This window comes from Canis lupus, chromosome X, assembly GCF_003254725.2.
Source record: "Canis lupus dingo isolate Sandy chromosome X, ASM325472v2, whole genome shotgun sequence".
Taxonomy (NCBI): Eukaryota; Metazoa; Chordata; class Mammalia; order Carnivora; family Canidae; genus Canis; species Canis lupus.
Window position 1 is genome coordinate 117,647,842 of NC_064281.1, and position 23,421 is coordinate 117,671,262.

Genomic DNA, 23,421 nt, shown 5'->3' on the forward strand with positions numbered 1-23,421 from the left:
AGAAGTCGAAATTAGATTCTTAGCAATCAGAAGACTCCTGTGTTTGCCCTCAGATAAAGTTCTGCCAGCTAATCAGCCCCAGGTGGACACGGCCTTGGGGTAGAAGGATCCTTATTTTGTGTTTCTCTCACTGCAGCTGAGTTCTGATGAAAGCCAAGAGAGACAAATTGAAAAGTATCAAACACGGGCTTAGAGACTCACTGAGGCTGCACTGTGTGTCCTTTGTTAATAAGGCCTGGTGCCCTCTGAGCACATCTTCATCATTTGGTGCATGTCCAGTGAGAGATATTTACCTCAAAGAGAAGCAGACAGAGTACTGATTGACTTTGACTCCGCCAGTTGGCCTACCTTGAAAGCCCAGAGTGGATTGGCTTCAGATGGGTAACCGATGCAGTTTTTCAAAGGGATGTCCAACTCCAACTCAGTGACTTCAAACCATCCAGAAAGGGTGGGAAGGCTTCTCTGCGTCTGTAACTGCTGATGTGGCAGTCAAGAACTGGGAGTCTTGTTGCTGATGCGGTTAATGCAGACAATGGGCATTGCCTCTGGAAAGGGGAGCCCTACTATGTGAGGTGAAGCCCAGTGGCTTGACTTTTCCCCACAGCCCATGAAAACAATAGTCTGAATGTATTTCTTTTTCACACATGTGTGTCCCAGTGTCCTAGAAACAGGTATAGACTCATGCAGATTAATTTGGCATAGTACAGCAAATTGCTGCTGCGAGATCTATTTTAGAATTACTTCCTAGCTCAGGCTAATGGCTAGAATCAAATAAAACATAAAAATAGGTTTAGGTAGATTGTTTTATAAATCAGAGAAAGCTTTATGTTACCTACTATTGGAACTGGACGCATTTTCGCAAGCAACGTTAAGGCTTGTTCATGTAATACTTTCATTATTTCCAGCAAGAGTGAAACAAAATAGAAACAAGTCCATTGAATTTAGCCACCATTAACTACCATTAAGTGCAATTTTTCCTGACAAGCTCTCTCTCATCTGATGATGAGTGAAACATTGGGAAAAGTCGCCTGAAAAATTGCATAAATGTTAATGAAATATGCCCTTGTATTTTAAGTGTGCCCAGTTCAGACATTTAAAATAGAGCAATTTGTAATGTGTTAGCAGCTGGAACTCCATCTTGTTTTAAATAAATTTATTTTTCTACTTCTTGCGAGACTCTAACTCATTGTGGGAAGGCTCATGACATTTCACTGCACTAGGCAGGTCACAAATGGAATAACGCGAAGTAACGTTATTAGGGAACCGAAGACAATGATATGGCAATAACGTGTTCTACAGTAAAATGTGATAGTTCTCTAACGATCAATGAGTGTGTTTGTTACTTTGAAGTAAAAGGACAAAGGCTTCCTAATGGAATCTGGAGAAACACCCGAATTAAAGGAATCTTTGCCAGATGAAATGAACAGCTTTCCCAGTGTGCAGCGAATTCAGAAAATACAGCACGCACTTTGCAGTAAGAAGAAATATCCTAGGTGCTCTCTGTGATCACACACCATTATAAAACTACTCCCAAATGCATGCAAGTCCTCTCGTGGCCACACAGAATAAAACAAGCTGCAAGTCGCACGGGTCTTGTCCTGTCCCAAACATTGATGGAAGGGGCACTTTATAAAAGGAGAAAGAAACAGCGGGGCACCTTCATTTGCATCACCAAACGCTAATGATGGAGGCGCTTTTATGGACACACTGTGTACACAGAATAGGTTCAATTAAAAAGAAGCTATTTTACACTGGCCTTTACCCCACCAGGATTTAAAAGAAGAGGATGACGACTATGACAAAACAAAGACCATTTATCTAGATAACAATACATTACTTAAAAAATAATAATAAATGATCCCTAGTGTGGAATATAGGGTAAGCAAGAAGCATGGATCTCCCATGGTTTTCTCTCTGCCACTTCTCTTCTCATCCGGTACGCCTCTCAGACTTCATGAAGACGTGTCTTTGTCGAAATAAGATAAATGTGAATGATGATTAAGGTATGCAGGAACGTGGTAGCTGATCCTACTAAGAACAGGATTCAGAACTTGTTATGAGTTTAAAATCAAGCTGCATTAGCAAGGACCAAAAATGAATTGCTGTCTGATATTTCTGGCTTTGATAAAATGAGTTTGGGGTTTGAGTTCAATGCTTATGGACAGATGTTCCACAGACAAAAAACGAGGCTCTTAATTGGCACTAATTAGCACCCTTGTTGGCAGGGAGGGATTGACAAGGTTATTTCTATGGTACCCTGCCCCCCTGCTGACTCCCAGAGCTGTTCTTTCCAGGACAAGGGGAGGGCAATGTAGGTAAACTTCTGCTCTTAGCCTTCAAGGATTACTTGTGCCCCCAAACAAAGAGAGGCTTCACATTTCTAAGCTGTCAACTTAGTGAGATTCTTTGCCTAGGATATACATTGGCTTTTATTTTTAATTAAATAACGTGTAATTAGTAGGAAACGATCAATACAGTAGAGTGACAGGCACTTTTTTGTTGGTCTGTTTGTCCCTGCTTAAAGAAGCAGAAGCAAAAAGGGAAAAAAAAAAACAGAAGAAGGTGTATTAAGGATGAGAAAAACAGTCTTGGCACATTCTAGATGCTCCCACTCATATAGAACATAGGCAATGTTTTGTACCAGCGCAGATCCCTGCAACGTGCTGTGCATACATCTTTTCACTGTGCTGCTTCTAATCCCTCCCATCTGTAAAATGGGAAGAGCCACCAGCCTTGTAACAGGGCTCAAGTGTTGCTAGAATGAGGGAGAGCAGGCAGTAAGTATGTGATGAAGGAGCCTGTGGCTGCATTCTAATAAATCTTTAGCAAAGCTATGTGGAAATACGCTTTAAGTTTCTGCAAATGCTCCTCACTCTATAATTGCAAGCTTGGGAATTATGCAAAAGTAGTTATTTTTGCATTTATTCAATTTAGTGCTAATAAGGAACTCAAAGAATGGATTAAAGCCATTTTTAGTAACACGACAGATTCTCTTATGCTGTAGCATGATGGTGTACATTTCTGAAGAGTTAGAGAGGGTAGTAAATCTAGATTAAGCCCTTATTTTCTCCCAGGAAGACTAAGGGATTAGATCTCCCAAATGGAACAGACCCAAGAATGTCCATCCCCAAGACCCACAGATGTGAGAAAGGATTGGGGTTGAGGCAGTCGGATGTCCGGTTCCTTAGAAGCAGAGCCTGATCCAAGCATTTCTTGATAATGCACCTGAAGGAAGAGAAACCCTTTTTTTTTTAAGGTTTTATTTATTTATTCATGAGAGACACACAGAGAGAGGCAGAGACACAGGCAGAGGGAGAAGCAGGCTCCCTGCAGGGAGCCCAATGTGGGACTCAATCCCAGGACCCCAGGATCATGACCTGAGCTGACAGCAGACCCTCAGCCACTGAGCCACCCAGGTGCCCTGGAAGAAAACCTTCTAAGGAAGCAAATAAAGGGAGCAGGATGGGGGTGGAATGGGGGATGACGGCCAAGCAAGGTGGTGGTCTCGACTGGAGCCTGCATTTAGTCTGATCCCACAGGGAGGACAACAAAGGGTTGTCCCTTATCATTGGATCATCAGAGAGAGGCTTTCCTACCCAAGAGCAAGGTGGCTGTTTTCTGCCAAGGGCAGTGCTCTGCAGAGCCCCTCTGGAGGTCATGAAGGAGGACCCACAGCAGCCGGAGGACTGGTATGCCAGCCTGGTGATGGGGATGTGGGAAGGCCCTCCATGCCAGGGCAGCAGGCTGGCAGAGCCAGGTAGCTGGCTGCCCAAGCAGGGCCCTTAGGTTCCTGAGCAGCTTTTGGGAGAGCAAGATTTTATTGAGCAGAATGAAGTCCATCCCTAAATATCCTTCAGTGGTCAGTGCCAGCACATAGAGAGAGGAGCTGAACAGAATTTTCTTCAGCGAGAACAGTCTCATTTTAAGTACAAGGAGACAACACGCATGCTGATTTGGGTTCTTTTTTTTAAGATTTTATTTATTTATCTATGAGAGAGAGAGAGAGAGAGGCAGAGACACAGGCAGAGGGAGGAAAAGCAGGCTCCATGCAGGAGCTGGATGTGGAACTCGATCCCTGAACTCTGGAATCATGTCCTGAGCCGAAAGAGGATGCTCAACTGCTGAGCCACCCAGGCGTCCCTGATTTGGGTTCTTAATAGGGTCTATGCTATAGAAACCCAAGATTTGTTAGTTCTGCAAATAAGCTGTTCTGTTTCAGACCTGCCCATTCTTCTGTGGGCTTCCTGGGCTTCTTGGGCCAGTGGCCACTGAGTCCTTGTCATACAGTCCTCCCACAGGATTGCCCACAAACATGAGCAAGGCCTTCCAGAACACAGGAGCATCCCAGCAAGAAGTCATCGTGCAGGCTCTATGAATACCCCTGTCCCAGAAGCAAAGCTTCTCTGATATGTCAACTGCACCCTTAAGTCTAGGGCCACCACTCCTACCAGCAGTCCCAAGCCCTGTGCCACTTGAGGTGCATTTCTTCTCCCTGAGAGTGTGAGCAGGTGCCACCAGGACACTTTTCTCACTTTCTCACCAGGAAGACCTGGCAGCCCTTCCCTGTCACATGTTCAGATTCTGTGCTGGCCTCCCACCCCCTATCCCCTCGCCTGCCCCACTGAACAGCCTCTTCCAGATGCTCCAGGCCCTTGCTCCCTCAGGGCCATACCACTACTCCACAGATAATGGGTGGCCCAGCCATGACGTTCAGGGTCTGTGGCCTCTGTTGCCCTTGAAAGGAATCTTCCTCAGGAGAACTTCATGGCCAGAGTTGTGCTTTAGAAAGACCCCAGCGGCCCACATGAGAGATGCCGTAAGCTTGAAATAAGGTGAGGATAGAGACGAGAGGAGATACTGGAAAGTTGCTCTGGGGTCCCATCAAGAGAAGTGGATGACTGACAAGATGATGGGAAGGAGAGGGTAGAAATCTTAAAATAACTCAAAGCTGTCTTGCTTGGAAATCTGTCTTGCTTGGAAATCTGGGTAGCTGGTGACACAATTGAGAGATGCAAAAAGAAAGCAGAAGGACCAAGCGCTGGTTTATACTACAGCGTGGATAGATCTTGAAAACATCATGCAAAGTGAAAGAAGCTGGATACCTAGGGCCACATATTGTATGATCCCTTTTATATGCGATGTCCAGAGTAAGCCAATGCATAGGGCACAGAAGGCAGATTAGAGATTGCCTAGGGCTGGTAGAGGGGTAGGGATGGGGGTAGTGATAGCTCAGTAGTATAGGATTTCTTTCTGGAGTGATGAAAAGGCCCTGGAACTAGGTATACATGATCGCCGCACATTTCAAATGTATGAAAAAGCATGGATTAGACCTGTTCTAAAATGGTAAATTTGAGGTGCTTGGGTGGCTCAGTCAGTTGAGCATCTGCCTTTGGCTCAGGTCATGATTCCGGAGTCCTGGGATCAAGTTCCGCATCAGGCTCCCTGCTCACAGAGAGTCTGCTTCTCCCTCTGCCCCTCACCCAGCTTGTGCTCTCTCTTGATCACTCTGTCTCTCAAATAAATAAGATATTTTTTAAAAATGAAGGATAGGGATGCCTGGGTGGCTCAGTGGTTGAGCATCTGCCTTCAGCTCAGGTCGTGACCCCAGGGTCCTGGGATCGAGTCCCACATCGGGCTTCCCGCAGGGACCCTGCCTCTCCCTCTGCCTGTGTCTCTGCCTCTCTCTGTGTCTCTCATGAATAATTAAATAAAATCTTGTAAAAAGCTGTTAAAATGGTAAATCTTATGCATATTTTACCATAATAATAATAGATAGATAGATAGATAGATAGATAGATAGATAGATAGATGATAGATAGATAGATAATAGATAGACCACCCATAAAATGGATGGATGGCTAGATACTTAAATAAAACAAACCAGGAAGGGCGATAGGCTAGAGATGATGAGTTCAGTTTTGTTTTCTCGGGCTTGAGGCATTTGTGGGATGTGGTGGTAGACTGTCCAGTGGAGAGCAGAATCTATGAGTCCAGAGCTCATGAGAATGTTCTCAACTGAAGATGTAGATGTGGGGATCAGGGCAGTGGATGATGCCAACCAGAAAGAGTGGAAAAGCAAGCAGATCAAGGGGAAGAGTGCCATTTGCAGATAGGTGGATGGAGGGGGAACCATGTCTGTACCCCCTTTCTCTTTCATCCCCTTATGTTAGGAGACCTAAGCACCATTACTGGCCATGCCTCCAGCATCAGTAATTATCTTACATTCTGGCTTTTTCCTTCATGTCATACCCTTTGGCATCTGATTCCTCATTCTGTGTGACTCACTTTTGGTTTTGAGATCTTCTGTCCAGCATGTTCCAAAAGGGTGACATTTAAGCTAAGGGGACAAAAATCATGGTACAGCAAAGTTTTCATTCTAAAATGTCACATAGTTAAAGAGTTGGAATCTGCCTTCCGATGGCATGGTCAGAAATAACTGGAAACAAAATTCGGCTTTACCACTCATAAGAATAGAAGTGAAATCAATGAGGATTACCAAAAGAAAATAACCTAACTCTGGGAAACAAAGGGTTGCAGAAGGGGAAAAGGGGGGGGGGGATAGAGTGACTGGGTGACAAGCACTGAGGAGGGCACTTGATGGGATGAGCACTGAGTGTTATACTATATGTTGGCAAACTGAATTTAAATGAAATATTTTAAAAATAAGCAGTATCTCTTAAATAGGATGAAGAGGGCCATGAGGTTCAATTGAGTTTAGTTCAGGAGATACTTTGACTCAAGAGGCTTGAATGACCCAAGTTTCAATTATTTCCTGCTTTAGAAAATTGATTCCCGGGAGGCTTCCTGCCATCAGCTTAGTTGATCATTTCTCCCAGCAAACATGTTTCTATCTCACCCCCAAATGTTTCTTTCCCCTTGTCATTAGATGGGGAGCAAGTGTATCAAAAGGTAGCGATTAGGAGGATTAGGAGTAGGAACAGATTAGGAGTAGGAACAGATTAGGAGTAGCAGCACGTCCTCCCCATGGCACATATCCGGGGGTTCTGGGAAGTGCAGTAAAGTCCCGTGTAAGTTTCTTGCTACATATTGTCTCCCAATTCTGGAGATGTGAAATCCAAGGTCAGGTGTGGATAGGATTGGTTCCCTTTGAGGATTGGGAGGGAAGGATCTGTTCTAGGCCTCCTCTGTGGCTCGTGGATGTCTGTCTTTCTCCTTTCTGCATCTTCACATGGCCATCCTCAATGTGTCCATCTGTCTACATTACCCCTCTTTATAAGGACACCAGTCGCATGTGATTAGGGCCCACCCTGGTGACCTCACTTTAATTTGATCCCCTCTGTAAAGGCCCTGTCTCCAAACCGGGTCACATTCGGATGTCCTGGGGGTGGGGGGGTAGCACTCTGTATGAATTAGACTTCAACCCACAAGAACCTGGCTCTTGAAATCACGTTTTCTGAAAGGCAGCGATTCTAAAGGCCTTGGCTAAACCTGTCCCCTCAGATGGCAGTAGTGATCGGTTCCTCTGTTCTTCTCTCACATCCCAGACAGTGGGAATTTGGGGGGCGGCAGTCGCACCCCCCAGCTCCCTTCTTCTCTGCCCCCTAAGAATGGCATAGAAGGAGGGAGCTGACTCAGGAGGCATCTGCAAGCAGGCATTTCCAGATAACATTGTTCCCGCAGTTACCAAGTTAAGAGAAGCCTGCCCAGCCACTCCTTGGGCGACTGATAAAGTAATGGGGGAGAAAAACACACACACAACAGATTTTCTTTTTCCTGTGGAGACAGACTGTTTGTAGGAAGCAGTCCCCACATTCTGTGTAAGCAGGGCTGCCGTGGCTTTTCCCGAAGCGAGCCGAGCCTCAGACCGGCCTGCCTTCCTGTGCTAGTCCGTTCTCGGGCTGCGTGGTAGCACCTGATGCCAGTAGAACCCGCCGGAGACCCGAGACACAGATCAGGCTGTTGTCCCACATCCTCTCTCCGCTAAATCATGTGGGGTTTTTTCTTTTTTGTTTCCCCGGGGGAAAGTGGCTATTGTCAAACTGTCATGCTGAAGCCAGCACGCTGGGCTGACGTCAAGGCCCCTGGTAGCAATAGCAGCTCTCACTGTGGGCACCAGCCCTGCACACAGTGACGAGGCAACCGGGCCTTGAAAGGTGAGCCATGCAAAATAACAAAAGGTGAGAAGGAGAAGAAGAGGAGACCCCTAGGGCTCCGTGGGCCAGAAGCCAAGGAGGCAGCCCAGGATTCCGCGCTTGAATCTGGCCCCCAGACAGGACATCTTCTCTGAAGTGGCCCTGGAGGTGTCCCCTGCTGGAGACAGGGGATGGAAGGTAGGCCAGCAAGGTGTACATCTCGTTCTTCGGGCTTGACAACTGGAGCCTGCACAGGGGGAACCGTTCTTCATGGCGTCCTATCTCAGCTCGTGAAGGAGACACAGCTAAAGGGAAATGCTCTCTCTGCTCAGGGGAACCCCAACTTAAACCAGTTTCGTGACCTAACATTTGCATTGCATGGGAGCTGCTCCCTGGCACTGGGCACCCCAATCCCCCTGCAGCAGGGTCTGGACAATTGATCCCAGGCCCCGGGCTCCCACTCAACAGAGGTGGGGATGGCTGTCACACCAGCAAGAGGGAGCTCCTTTCCCCAACCTAGACACAGGCAGCAGTTTCCGTCCCACGTTCCCTTCTGGGGCTTAATGAACTGCTTTACAAAAGGATCGGCCAGCCGAGGGTCAGCCCTACCTCCTGGTCCCAGCTTCTCCTTCCTTTCACTGCTGTACTGCAAGCCTCCTTCTGTAAGTCCTGACATCCGCTTACATCAACTCATCCAAATTGTCAGCCCACATTAAATATGTGCCCGGGGCACCTGGGCGGCTCACTGGTTGAGTGTCTGCCTTTGGCTCAGGTCGTGATCCTGGGGTCCTGGGATCGAATCCCACATCGCGCTCCCCACAGGGAGCCTGCTTCTCCCTCTGCCTGTGTCTCTGCCTCTCTCTCTGTGTCTCTCATGAATAAATAAATAACATCTTCTTAAAAAATAAACATAAATAAACACATGCCTGCCTGTGGGTTTTATGGGGTTTGGAGGAGGAGGAAGGAGAGAGGAGCCTCTTCATGGACTGTTTCCTCTCTTTACTTGCCTTGGGTTTGGAAAATCTGAAGTCAAGGAGGGATAGAGGGATCCCTGGGTGGCGCAGTGGTTTGGCGCCTGCCTTTGGCCCAGGGCGCGATCCTGGAGACCCGGGATCGAATCCCACGTCGGGCTCTCGGTGCATGGGCCTGCTTCTCTCTGCCTGTGTCTCTGCCTCTCTCTCTCCCTCTGTTACTATCATAAATAAATAAATTTAAAAAAAAAAAAAAAAAAAAAAAAAAAAAAAAAAAGGAGGGATAGAGCGTCTTTGCTGAAGGGTTCCTGGCTTGGTCTCCACCCCATCCAGACAGCTGTCTCTTGAATGTAATGTTTTGTCACTCCTGGAAAACACAAAGCCTTTTTCCCTTGGTGCAGCTTCTGCTGGCTATATCAATTGCAGTTTTAATGTAGGAAAAATGGGAGGGTGAGAGGGATTACATGGAGCAAAATCACTCATTTTCTCTCAGCATGTTTCTCCATAGATGTGAGTAGGAATGTGTATGAGACCTCCTGCCAATCTCTTCTATGCAAGGTGGCACGTGCTGTGGTTAGGGACATGGGTTTTGGCATCAGGCAGGTGTGGGTTGTCATCTGGGCTCACTCTCTTCCACTTGGCCAGCTGTGTAACTTTTTAAAAATAGCAGCTTTATTGAGATTCACATACCATAAAATTCACCCTTTGAAAGTGAACAATTCAGTGTTTTTTTGTTTTGTTTTGTTTTTTGTTTTTTTTTTTTAGTAGTCACACTGTTGTGCACCCACAACTTCCCTCTCTAGTCCCAGGATATTTTCATTACCCCTAGGAATCCCGATGCCTCCCCATTCCTCTTCACCCCAGCCCCTGGTGACAAGTAATCTCCTTTCTGCTTCTCTAGATTTTCCTGTTCGAGACATTTCATATTAATGGGATCATTTAATATGTGACCTTTCATGTCTGGCTTCTTTCTCTTTAGCATCATGATTTTGGTGTGCATCCATGTGGTTGCGTGTACCAGTACTTCACTCCCTTTTACAGCCAATGAGGGTAAATTTCATGAGCATTTTTAAAAAAGATTTTATTTATTCATGAGAGACACAGGCCGAGGGAGAAGCAGGCTCCCCGCAGGGAGCCCAATGTGGGACTTGATCCCAGGACCCCGGGATCATGACCTGAGCCAAAGGCACACGCTCAACCACTGAGCCACCCAGGTGCCCCATTTCATGAGCATTTTGGTGATTTCCACTTTGTGTCTATTTCCCTATGACTAACAATACTGAGTATCTTTTCATCCACTTACTGAACATTTGTAGATCTTCCTTGGGAGACATGTCCATTCAGATCCCTGCCCATTCTTTAATGGGGTTCCCTGTCATTTTCTTGTTGGGATTTCCAGGCTTCTTGACATACTGCGGGTACTAGACTCTTATGAGATCTGTGATTTGCAAGTATTTCCTCCCATCCTCTTCTTAACTTTCCCAAACCTGAGTTTCCTTCCCTAAAAACAGAAAAAATACAAGTACAACCTTCCAGATTTCTTGGAAAGAGTCAATGAAGTGATCGATTCATGTATTTAGCAAAGTGAATGTCTGGCATACATTAGGCTTCCCTGGGTAAGTATTGGCTAACTTAGATTCCTTGTGACACAGGGGCAAGATGTGAGCCCTCAAATCATAATTACACATCTGACAGGTATTACATGGAAGGTTCAGAATGCTTTGATTGGACCAAAGTGTTATTCCTAGAATGACTGCAAAAGTTTTGGGGGGACTGATTACATTTTTATCACAAATAAATTTTATAGTTCTAAAAATGAGATGATAACTACTGGCCAGTATTGGGATCTTCCACTATCCATACATCTATATTTATAACTCTCTCTCTGTGTTTCTCTATCTAGACAGCTAGTTACCCATCTATCACGAAGGTGAGTCTATGACTAACAAGATAGAAATAGCCCAGAGATCCCTGGGTGGCTCAGCGGTTTAGTGCCTGCCTTCAGCCCAGGGCATCAGCCTGGAGTCCCAGGATCAAGTCCCAGATCGGGCTCCCTGCATGGAGCCTGCTTCTCCCTCTGCCTGTGTCTCTGCCTGTGCGCGCGCGCGCGTGTGTGTGTGTGTGTGTGTGTTTCTCATGAATAAATAAATAAAATCTTTTTAAAAAAAAAAGATAGAAATAGCCTTAGTCCTGGGGCAGATATTCAAAATTGACACTTTCTTACCTAGAGCCAACTCATGAAAGAATACATTTTTCAATTTTCTACAATGTTTACCTACTGTATGTAACACCTACTCTGATGGCTCTCTGTTGTTCTAAACTACTTTCTTCCACCAGAGTCGGGTGATCTCCTCTGTGGTGATTTTTTTTTAAGATTTATTCATTTATTTTAGAGGGGGGAAGGCACAAAGGCAGAGGGAAAGAATCCTCAGCAGACTCCTCACTGAGCACTGAGCCCAACATTGGGCTTGAGCCCACGACCCTGAGATCGTGACCTGAGCTTAAATCAAGAGTTGGATGTTTTACTGACTCAGGTGCCCCGCTGCAGTGATGCCTTTAATGCTGCTTATGAATGCATTGTTCTAAGAACTGGTCTCCAGTTCTGATATCAGTAATAACAAAAGTAGTAGCATTTATTAAACACTCACCATCATCTTTTCACATGTTATTTGCATCACTCTTCACAACAACCAAGCAAAGTAAGTATTAGCAGCCTCCTTCTAGAGATAGACAACAGAGGCCTAGAGAGGTCAATCAGTTGTCCTAGATTCGCACAACTGAATACAAGGCCCAGACTAGACCTCTAGTCCGTCCAACTTCCAAGTCTTTGCTCTTTCCTTTGTATCGTGTCGCCTGTTAGGGGATTAGATTTACCAGAGCCCTGAATCATTAGGCACCTGGATCATTTCCATGTTTCAGAATTAGAAAGCCAATCCCTTCCGATTCATCAAGGAATGGTAGCACATAACAACTGAGATCTGTATGCCACTCAGTTGTCAACAGTGGGCCCTCCCCTATTTTGAGAATCCTCTCTCAGAAATCCAGCTCTTGTTTTGGTGTCAAGGGCAGTGATCAGGTGAGGGCCTTAGATGTATTCAGCAGGGTCCCAGGGTTAGGAAACTCAGTGTATTGGTGATCCACAACAAATGCTATTGCAATGAGTTGAGGTTCAGAGAGAGATGGCCAAAATGACTCAACATGGCTGGCTTTCCACATCAATGTGATTGTGCCATGTGCTGTAATTTATAGTGTAAACAAGTTTTCTGCAAAAGCTAAATATATCATGCAACTCATTTAACATGCACAGAAGGAGCTGTTAAATTATTTCAGTCCCATTACTCAAAATGTTCAGAAAATTCCTCTGTATTAGAGCCAGTGCAGGATTGGCTCTGCAGCCAAGTGCATCAACATAAATGTTGAATTCCTGGGGGAAATGCATGTTACTTAGGGAAAATATATGCCCAGACATTGTGGAGCCCCTTCTAAAACAATTCTCATTTTGTTCAAACAATAGGATCAAATTTTCAGTCATGTTACCCAGCATCTCTGCATTTGTAAGGCTTGCAGGCAGACATGAACGTCAATAAAATGGTGATGTATTTTTAAAGGATTAATACTTTATGAAATGTGGAAGTGGAAACTGAGGTTTTCCATGTCATTTTCTAATTTTGTCTTTACCTGCATGGAAAGAATCCCTTGTGAAAATCATATGTGATGCCTCAAAACTGCTTAAATTACAGTAATGATCAGAACAAATGGTGTCATTGGATATTTGTTTGTGCTCCCTATGTCTACCCAGTGAATCAACATTAATACAGACTTTTAGAAACACTTGAAACATAGTCATCTGTGATTTCATTTTTTATTTAAAAGACATGTTTAAAAATTTTTTTTTAAATTTTTTTTTTAATTTTTATTTATTTATGATAGTCACAGAGAGAGAGAGAGAGAGGCAGAGACACAGGCAGAGGGAGAAGCAGGCTCCATGCACCGGGAGCCTGACGTGGGATTCGATCCCGGGTCTCCAGGATCGCGCCCTGGGCCAAAGGCAGGCGCTAAACCACTGCGCCACCCAGGGATCCCCATGTTTAAAAATTGATCTAACCTTCCTACCTGCTTAAAACATACCTCTAGATCCCCAGTTTTTCTTTACATATTCCTTATCCAGAAAGGATGTACCCCTTCTCTACCTGGGTTTTAAAGAGCCTGGGTCAGAAATGTGGGTGAAATGTTATCAAGTATATTTTGGCATCCATTAAGATGATCACATGGTTTTTATCATTTTATTTGTTGATGACATGATGTAGTATACTAATAAAGTTCTCAATATCAAGCTGTAGGTAGTCCAGTTGCATTTTATATAGGTTTGAATTTTCCAGATTTGAAAATGTTGATATAACGATATTAATAAAAACTTTGTACCCCCCAAATTGTTCTACTTCTACTTCTGGCATGCAAAAGCTATTTGTGGAGAAGGTACAGTTATTTTTCTTCCCGTAACTTGTGCTCTAACATGAGAACAAGTGCCCTAACACAAGAGAATTTCTCTTGTTTCTCTTATTTTCAAATAAAATGACATCTGATATGTTTAGGGTAATCTAGGCTGAACTGTCTTGAGCCAGTAACCACAGTAAGTGATAAAGATTGGCTGATTTCTATGTGCTAGGGATGTGAAGTGGGTTCTTTCATTTAGTCACGGAAGCCTATATAAGGTGGTGCTGTTATGATCTTCTTTCAGCCAGGCATTTGGAAGTTCAAGGAATTTGGTCCAATATGATCAAACAACTACAGCTAGGGAGGGTTTGAACCTGGGCCTGTATGTCTGCAGAGAAGGCTCAGGCCCTACCTTCACTGTGCTCAGGAGTAATCTGCGAGTCAGTTGGCTTTGCAGAGAGGAAAGTTGCTGGTCTCCCAGGAACCTGAATATTGGCTAGTTCCTGCATATGCATTTCCTTGGACTCAAGCTATGGCTAGCTTAGCTCACATTCATCACTTTTAGCAGAGAAAGAAGTCCATTAGCTTTTTTATGCTTCTGGTAATAATACCTAGCCTTTGTTAGAACTTAAATGTGGGCAGCACGTTTGACACGAGACATCAGTAAATGAGGACGTTCAGCATGGTGCTAGAATCTGAAAAGCAGCTCCCACAAGGAGGAGTTATCAACTGACTGAGATATCTGGTGGCATAGGGGAACAATCCTCCCACAGCACTACGGACATCCTGAAGGTATCCAGATAGGCCAGGAGGGTCGAGGTTTGAACCACAGCTAATCTAAGTCTTGGCAGAACATATAGTGATCCTCCCAGAAGAGGAAAGGACAAGAAGATCTTGAGATGTACTTTTAGTCCATCTGCCACCTGCCCCCTCTATCTTCTGGGAGGCTGTCATGAGACCATTTCCCATCACCTCCCCTGTTCTGATGAGGTAGAGAATGTTCTGTCCCACCCCCTGGAGAATAGACCCGCAGCCTATAAAGCCCCTTAACTGAAATCTGGAACAGACTCCTCTGGAACAGGATATCCCACAGCTTGCTCCGCAGCCCTGGGACACCTTCTGTTTCACGGACATATTTTCTGGTGTAGGGAACAAGGATCCAAGGAGCAGACACCTTTGGCAAATCTTCCTTTCTTTCATCATGTGAGTACTAAACTGAATCAACAAGTGAATTGCTGTATCTTCACCAGTTGAATCACTCAGGCCTTGGTCTTGGCCTGTCTTGTGTGTGAGCGTGTGACAGGTAGTGTGTAATGTGCTCATCTGATGGAATGTTCACAGGGCTATGCTCCTGAGCTCCATGTACCCAAGAAAGTCTTCCAGCTCTTGCATTTTACAAGGCTGAAATACCATCAATGTGGGCTGTGAGACAGTTCCTCCTTCTATCCTAAATGAAAGTGTGTGTCAGGGGGTTCCTTCAGATGCCACGGAAAGCACCTGAGCATAGAAATCAGGTTGGGTTTTCATAAAAAAATGGGGCAATGTTGCCTGTCAACATTTTTGTTGGGCCTAAAATGTCAGGTGTGACCATTTCACTTAAACGATATGAATTAACATGTGAATTCTTTATCCATCAGCAGAACGGAAATTCTATCTGCTGTGTCACTTCAGGTAAACAGACCTTCTGGACGACCTTTCTCACAAAATGGGGTAGAAGAAAAGTTTAAAGCACTCCAAGTTAAAGTGCTGTGTTATCAGCAGCTGAGAATTCACGATGTCTCGGATCTAAGAATTGGTCCTTGCCCTCTCTTCCAGAGTTTGATGTGAGGCACGGTGGCTGTCGGCAGGCATGACTTGTAGTGCACTTAACAGGGACTTAGTATTGCACTTAACAGTGACTTAGTGTTTCAGTTGTTTTGAAGAGTTTCCCTAGATAGAGATTAATGGACCAGCTCTATAAAGGAGTTCTTAATCTGTTAACAAATAAGAGCTGATGTACAGAGATAAGTAATGAAATGGCCTCTGTGATTGGGGGGGTACTTTGGAGGTAACCATGGGGATTTCTTCTCTCTGATCAGCTCTTGTTGCTCTAAGATGCTGAAGGAAGGCTTCATGGCAAGGAGTCAGCACTTCCTCATCAATTAGGAATGCAGCTCACCGGGTGTGTGTCCAGAAGGGCAAGTTGAGAGCTAGAGAGAGACACTCCTTCTACCTAGCAGCCAAGGTCCTAGAGCATTATCAGAGCCTTGGGAGAATGAAGGGACAGCCATCAATATCGAGGGGTGGCCTAGGGTGGGGATGTGTGCATGCTTGGGAGTTTGGTGGGATTCATGATACAAATTCAGTGGCCTCGGAGTAGCTAAGTAGTCTTGGGTTGCCACAATCATCAGTGTCTCCAATTCAGTTGGTTCTAATTTTGACCTGTCTTGAGACTCTTGCCCCTTCTCTTCTCCACCCTCACTCTCTGTGCTCTGGCCCAGGCCATCACCCTCTGCCACCTTGGCTACTCCAGTGGTGGCCTAACCAGTTCCCTTGCTCCTTCCTTCCAGTTTATAGTCCCTGCTCTCAGAGATCTCTACTTCTGACCTTCCATGCTCCCCACCCCCACCTAAAAGCTTTGGTTGTCCTCCTTTCTGTTCTTTAGAAAGAGTTTCACCCCAACCTACTTCCTCAGCCTCCCCCCTTTTCAGTAGCACCTACACATAGTATACTCCAGCCAAACCAAGTACCCTACTCTCCTCAAAACCTCTGGTCTTTTGATACCTCTTTTTGTTCTCCTTAGGCTGCCCTTTCCTTTCTGACTCCCCTGGCAGATCATTCTGTCTCCAAGATATTGCTCGAAGGCCACCACTTCTGTGTAGCCTTCCCCAGCCTCTCTGTGTAGCATTGAATTGTCATTGTCACTGTTTATGAAGGCTTTGTCCCTGCTAAAGGGCACGCTTTATTAGGAGGAGGGACCAGGTCCCACTCCTAGTTGCTCCCCATGACTGTGTTTCAGGCACAGTCATGGCAAGTAATAATAACAGTAACAGTCACTATTGAGTGCTTGCCAACTATTTTTCATACATCATTCCATGTAATCCTCATACCAGCCCTCTGAAATAGGTCCTATTATTGGCTCCATTTTACAGATTAGAACATGGAAGCCCTAAGTTCCATAACTTGCCCAAATCCACACTCAGTAAGTTTTAGAGCTGGAGTTCAAATTAGCACAGACCAACTCTACAACCTGTCTTCTTAAGGGCTGCAGTTGGGTCTCACCCACAAATATTGGGCCCAGGAAATTGTCTCAGGTGAATCTCTATTAATCCACTTGGATGACTCTCTGTTGCCAGTATGACTCCAGGAAGTTTGTTCAAGATGACTTGCATGGTCTTACTGAAGAGTACAATGTCAGATATCCAGATCCATGCCTGAGATATTTTTAAAGTCAAAGAATTCTCTTTTCTCCTTTGGAATTATCTCAACATTTGATTTCAGGTCCAGTTGGGTCTACTGGGTTATGGTCTTCTCTGGGGAAATCCACTCTTAGATGTTTTTTACACACACACACCCTGAAAAAATGATACGATAGTGTTATGCTGTGTGTAACATTATTGAAAGCCCTCTGAATTATATTAGGCAGTTTGTCATTTGCATGATAACTTGGGTTCCCGCATTGGGAGAAAATTATATAACCCAGAGAAATATACCAATAAAATGAAAATCAAATTCAAAATAATGACCATGGAGCAGAAAATTGGTATGGTGCTGAATTTATGTGATCAATTCTGAGGAAGTCCAAGGTTGAAGAGGTGGCAGTTTGATACAAGACAATAGTCATATATATCAAGGCTCACGCTATTAGCTTTGGCTTATGCATGTAGCATAGATATAAATCCATATGTACCACAGGTACATCTAGAAAAAGGATATTTATTCATTTCTTTTTTCCTACTATTGCCTTTTATGTACTCTACACTCTGCCCAAACTGACTGTTCAGCATTTCCTGATCTCCAAGAGACATATTATTTCATTCCCATTGCACAGGGGAGTAAACCAAGGTTCAGAGAGGTTACATAACTAAAATTTAGGTTCTCTAACAAAGTTCTATGAAATATCCATGAAGCCAGAATTACTCCAACAAATAAGATTTATGTAGCTGAGTTGTTTTCACACACTATGTTCCTCTAATCCCTGGGGCCCTCCAGATGTCCCCCAAAACCTGGCTGTGACAAAAACAGTGGTACCTTAATCTCTTTTTCATTGGGAGTTCCTTGTAAGATTTCACTGGGCAGCGGAAGGATTCTTGAATTTAAAGAGAATTTGAAACTATTGGCTTCAAGCAGAGGGTCCACAGACTTTGGTATGTAAAGGCTCACATAGTAAATATTTCGGGTTTTGGGGGCCATGTGTTCTCTGTTACAACTACAGAACCCAGCCATTGTAGCATAAAAGCACAGCCAATATGCAAATGGATGAGCATGGCTGTGTTCCAATACAACTTTATTTATGGATAATGAAATTTGAATTCCATATAATTTTCATATGTCATGAAATATCATCCTTCTCTTGATTTTGTCTTTCTCAACCATTTAAAAAGGTCAGCGCCATCCTTAACTCACAGGCAACTTAAGAATGGAGGGAGGGTGGCTTTGGATGGAGAGCCTCAGTCTGCCAAGCCCTGGCCTGTATTATTCCTAAAGGAACTTCCAGTTCTCTTGCTAAGAAATCAGAATAACTTTACGGGGTGCTCATTTTATGAAACCCCTAAAGGCCATCAGTAACAAAAGACACTCCTTCTCTGATTTGCATGCCCATGGCAGAGTGCATGATCTAGTTTAGACCCAGGCTGTGGGGCCCACTGGGCGGCACTGGGCTAGAGGGCCCCACCCAACAGGCCTTGGGAAATTCATCCCTCTGGAATATAGCCTAGATCTTCAAACCATTTGTCACTTCTGTGGCCCTCAGACTGGGATTTTCTAGGATTCCCAGCAGGGTGGTCATGGAAGCAGACTGAAGCTAAAACCTTGAGAAAATTAAATGCAACTTCTCCCAAGAAAAAAAGCCAGAGCCTCCTTACATCAGGGAAACAGAATGAGTGCTTTGAAAAATATCACTGCCGCTTCCTCATTGCCCGCCTTGCTTACCAACAAATGATTCAGTGCTGCAGAAACTACATGGCACTAGGTAGGAAAATATAGAATTCCCCGAGTAATTCTAAACCAATCATGTTTCATTCCTCCCAGCCTACTTTATGAAGAAGAAGTACCCTTTAAGGAGTCAGTAGGGCTAAGTTACTATTCTAGAAGAGGGCCCTCAATAAGATGATTCCTAATTTTTGTTTAGAGCCCCAAACCTACATGAAGCAGCAGCCCAGCTCCTGCCTCCATCCCCAACCCTCCCATCACACAGTGTAGCCAGCAGCACTAGCTCTGTCCCTGACACCATTCCACGTCCAGGCTCCCAGTGTGGGGTGTGGAGAACAAGACTCAGGCTACCACATGGAAATTCCAAGAAAGCACAGGGCAGTTCCTAACTGGCAGAACTTTCTAACAGTTAAAGCTCCTGAACAATAGAAGCATTGCCCGCTACCCATCAGACAATGGCTTCTGGCCATGTGTGAGGGATATTGTAAATTTGTTCATTGGGTGACAAGGTGGAATGGATAACCCTTCCAGGCACTTCCAACTGTAGGAGCCATGATCTGTCGGAGTGTCGGTCACTAGCATTGCAGCTCTTTCCACAGATACTTGGAAGCTGGAATCCAGCCAGTATCAAGCAGTACGCCTGACAAGCTGTCCACCCAGAGGGGCGCCATTTTGTCATTCACAAAAAGGCAATCTGTAGGCTTGCAACCTACACATTCAGGGCTCTGAAGGTTGCTTCTGAGCAAGGATTCTGGATCAACTAACAGCCTCTGATCCTTCTGGATCAACCCTCGCCTTTTATACAATGGTTAAAGCCGGATGTTTATTGGAAATGCCTCTTGAGAGTGGCATGCCCAAAGACAACGTGCTCAAGGTGAGCACAGCTTCCGGTAGGGGCCATCTTTTGCTCATATCTCTGGACCTACAGGTCACCCCACAGACAGAAGGAGCAAGGTATCAGGGCCACTCTTATTTTTATTTAAACTTTCACTTGGAACTGTCTATGTGTTTCATCTTACAATAAGGCTTCAGATATCCAGGGGATCTTAAGTACTCTGGAGGATCTTAGGAAACCCAAAACAGCCATGATGAATTTGGAACATTCTTGAAGTGTAAATCCAAGTGCAGAAACTTTCCAAACTCCTTCAGAATCTCTGAACCATGCCTCACCTGGCATCCAATGATGCTTGCTATTTGATACCTCTGCCAGTCTTTGGGTCACCAGCAGAGCCTTTTGTTTTATTGTTCCATTCTGTAAAGCATCGTTTCTCAGGTAATAATAATGATAGCAATAGCAATAATGACCAGTATGCAAACAACAGCTATTTATATTGACTCCTGGGTGATCTGTACAAATGTGCTTTTTCTAATCCTTCCCAAACTCTCCAAAGTGCATATTATTATTGCTTATTTTCACATGTGAGAAAATTGAGATTCAAAGAGTTGTACTGACTAGTTCAAGAGAGCAAACCCAACTAAAGGTTTCATTTCCATAGAACCTTCTATAATAATGGTCCAAGCCTTCTGTTTTTTCCTCTTCAGAATCACCTAAGCATTCCATTATGTGAAGTGGCAGGGTTAATAGAGAGCGATCTTATGATTTTATGATTATAACTCACATAGGGCCTGTCACAGTGTCATGTGCTGGGATGTCCCAGTGCCAGGAGCCCTCTGAGGTTACCAGGATCAGCTTGAGACCCAGAGAGTTAGCAACAGAAGCTACCCTGGGTGCAACTCACCCTTCCTTCAGGGCAAGGATTTGGTTTTGTGGATGTAGTTTTTTGAACTATTTAACTTCATAATAATATAGAAATTATGTCTTGGTAAAAGTAAAAACCAGAGAGTTTTCACAGAGACAGGCACTATTAACTACCAGATCCCAAACAAATATCTAAAGTCACTAAGGAGGCCTACTTTGTTCCATTTTCATTGAATTGAGAAGTGGAAGAACAATAGTCATTTTTTAAGATTACACACATAGGAATACATATGAGCATGATTTTCTCACACTGTGAGATACCCAGCGTGTGATGAATTTGTCTATGGAGCTGTGACCTCATGAAAAGAACTTACCATCTTTCTGCTGAGACTACCTTAACTGCAGTGGGTGTGAATGGTGCCGCTATAATAATTAAATCCAAAATCTTTCATAATCCTCCTCTTTCCCTTGAGTAATGTTGAGTATTAGCTACAGAAGGAAATGCAAACAAGTACATGTATATTCAAGAATAAAGCTTAATAGGTCAGTGAAGGAGCAGAATGAAATGAATGCCTAACACGTCCAGAGATAACTAATGGTGGTTTGCCTTCCTAGTTACTTCTCAACTTGTGTTTACCAGGACTTTAACATATGCGTCCCATTGTCCTTTATTAATAACCAAATCCATACCAAGCTTGTTGCGTGGGGGAGGTGTTTAATGTCAATCACTATGGAGATCAGTTACCTATTTCCAAAACTGGACGTTGGAAGACCTTTCACTTCCATGTTAGAATCACATAGAGTTGGTCGGAGAGGAAAATGACTGTTGAATTCAAGTCTCTGAATTATGGCTCTGGATGTTACTAGTTCTCCCTAAAGAAGAGTAGCTTGAAGACCACAAGCCCATTTTTGGCTTTAGCTTGGAGATTTTAGGAGACACGGTCTGAGTCACCACAAAGCTTACCTTCTGATTGCTCGGCAAAGGAAGATGACAACAAAGTCTCATGAAGACTTGCTTGTGATTACTTGTTAGCAGTGTTAATGGTGTACATTATTTCTAACTGTGATGACATCTTTCCAAACTTAATGATACCCTGCATTCATTTTGTGCTTTCATAAAGCATTTCACATGCTTTAGTTGATATTATGTTCACCACTGCCACCACCCTGTGAAAGAGTTTAATGATTATTATGCCCTTTAACAGACAAGGGATGCAGATAAGGTTCAGAGACAGTAAGTGACTTTCCCAAGATATCAGAGTTTATGAGTAACCTCAGTTGAATCTAAATATCTTGACTCACCAGTGTGTTTTGTGGGTTTTCTGTTGTTGCTGTTGATTTTCTTTAATATACCATCTTTTGTCAATTACACCCTCTAGGAAGACATTATATACTCTCGAGTTCTGGCTGGAGATGGCCAGTTCCATGTTTGCCTCCACGATTTCCTAGCTGTGTGATCATAAACAAGTTCCTTACCTCTCTAAGCCTCAGTGTTCCTTTCAGCCTGGAAAATGGGGCTAATGATAGCTGATGCTTCATACAGGCCAAATTACAAGCCTCTGGTCAAATACTTAGCACTTTCCGTGACACATAAATGGATCTTCTGAATGAGGAATTATCAATAATTTATTTTGCCCAACACTTCTATGGAAATTAACACATAGACATTGCCTACCTGAATTGAGGTACACACACATACACACACACGGAAAATGAGACACTTCATGACCAGCATAGGTAGTTTTAAAATATTTATGTTCTGTAGCTTATGAGAATAATATAGTCTCCGTCTGTGACAATGTGTTGTAAAGAATTATTTGCTCGGTGTCATCAGCCTGCAACTGCAAAAGAAATGGGGGGATACATTTTGTCTTCTTCTCTAAGATCTTCAAAACATCCTTTAGTCTCATGAAGGACAGTCATAAATCTTGCAAGTTTAGTTTATCTGAAACCAACTCAAACCAACTATCCAACCAACTCAAACAGCTATCCTTCCAACCATTCTATCAGTCTTTGGTTTTCAGACCTCAGTGAACATATCCTGGTTTTCTATGGCTGAGCATGAAAGTGAGAGAGCCGTGCTTCCCTCAGAGACTTAAGAGTGGATACCCACTTTGACCTGGATCTCTTTTGAACATTTGAACATAACTTCTAAAATAATTTATTCCTTTATTTATCAAGTTAGAAGTTGCCCTTTGCTTTCCAACTTCCTTTCTGGAAAAAACACTCAGGCAGAAATCAGGACATGAGAGTTTTAGGACTGGCTCTAGCACAACTAGCCGTGTGACCTTGCACAAAGCACTTGGCTTCTCTGAACCTTCTTTCCCTGTCTGCAAAATGAGGGTGGCAAGCGTTATCATTTCTGGGAAGACAGAAGTAAGTTGCAACCACAGCCATGCGGGAATGAGTGACCACTGTGGGCTTGCTCAGTGGAAAGCAGTGCTGTGCTCCAGCTGGACCCAGGGTGGGGCAGAAGGAAAAGGTGTTTTTTCTGATCTAGGTGTTATTTCTCAAAAGCTTTTTGTGGAGGACATGGTATCTGGCTGAGCTATGGAGGAAAAATAGGGTTTTCAGAGTTGAAGAAGGAAATTCTAGCCTGGGAACTGAGCCTGATTCTGAGTCTGGAAGTAAGAAAGAGCAAATCATGCTCAGAAAATGGTCATTGGTCCAGGGAGGCTGGGACTGCCCCCATTTGAAAGCTGGGAATGAGGTCTAAAGTTGTATTTAGTACTTAGAAATATTCACACCAATTGGTCTTTTGAAGGCTGTGTAACTAGAATTTTAAGATCATAAGTCACTCCTACTGTGGCTCAGGTTTGGGGATAGAGCGGGTGGCACTGTGGAAACAAGAGGCTCTGTGTGCTCGATAAACAATTTTGAAAGTGCTAGTTCATTGCCAAAATTCGGACCACTAGTATTTTTCAGGTACCTTGCCTTAGGAGAGAAAGATTTCTCATCCACATCATGGGCTTACATCTCTTGGATCAAATTTTACAGGAAGCGATCGGTCATATATCAAAAGGTTAATGACTAGCCATTTCTCTGCCCAGCTATTTTGTGGCCACAGAACTGCCACGGTGCAGAGGGCACTGTG

General features: G+C 44.1%; 1 protein-coding gene across 6 annotated transcripts in view; it reads left to right on the forward strand.

Moving 5' to 3' along the window:
- The window catches only part of AFF2 (ALF transcription elongation factor 2), a 473,257-nt gene that overhangs the window by 339,158 nt on the left and 110,678 nt on the right, over positions 1 to 23,421 (forward strand). The window lies entirely within an intron of this gene.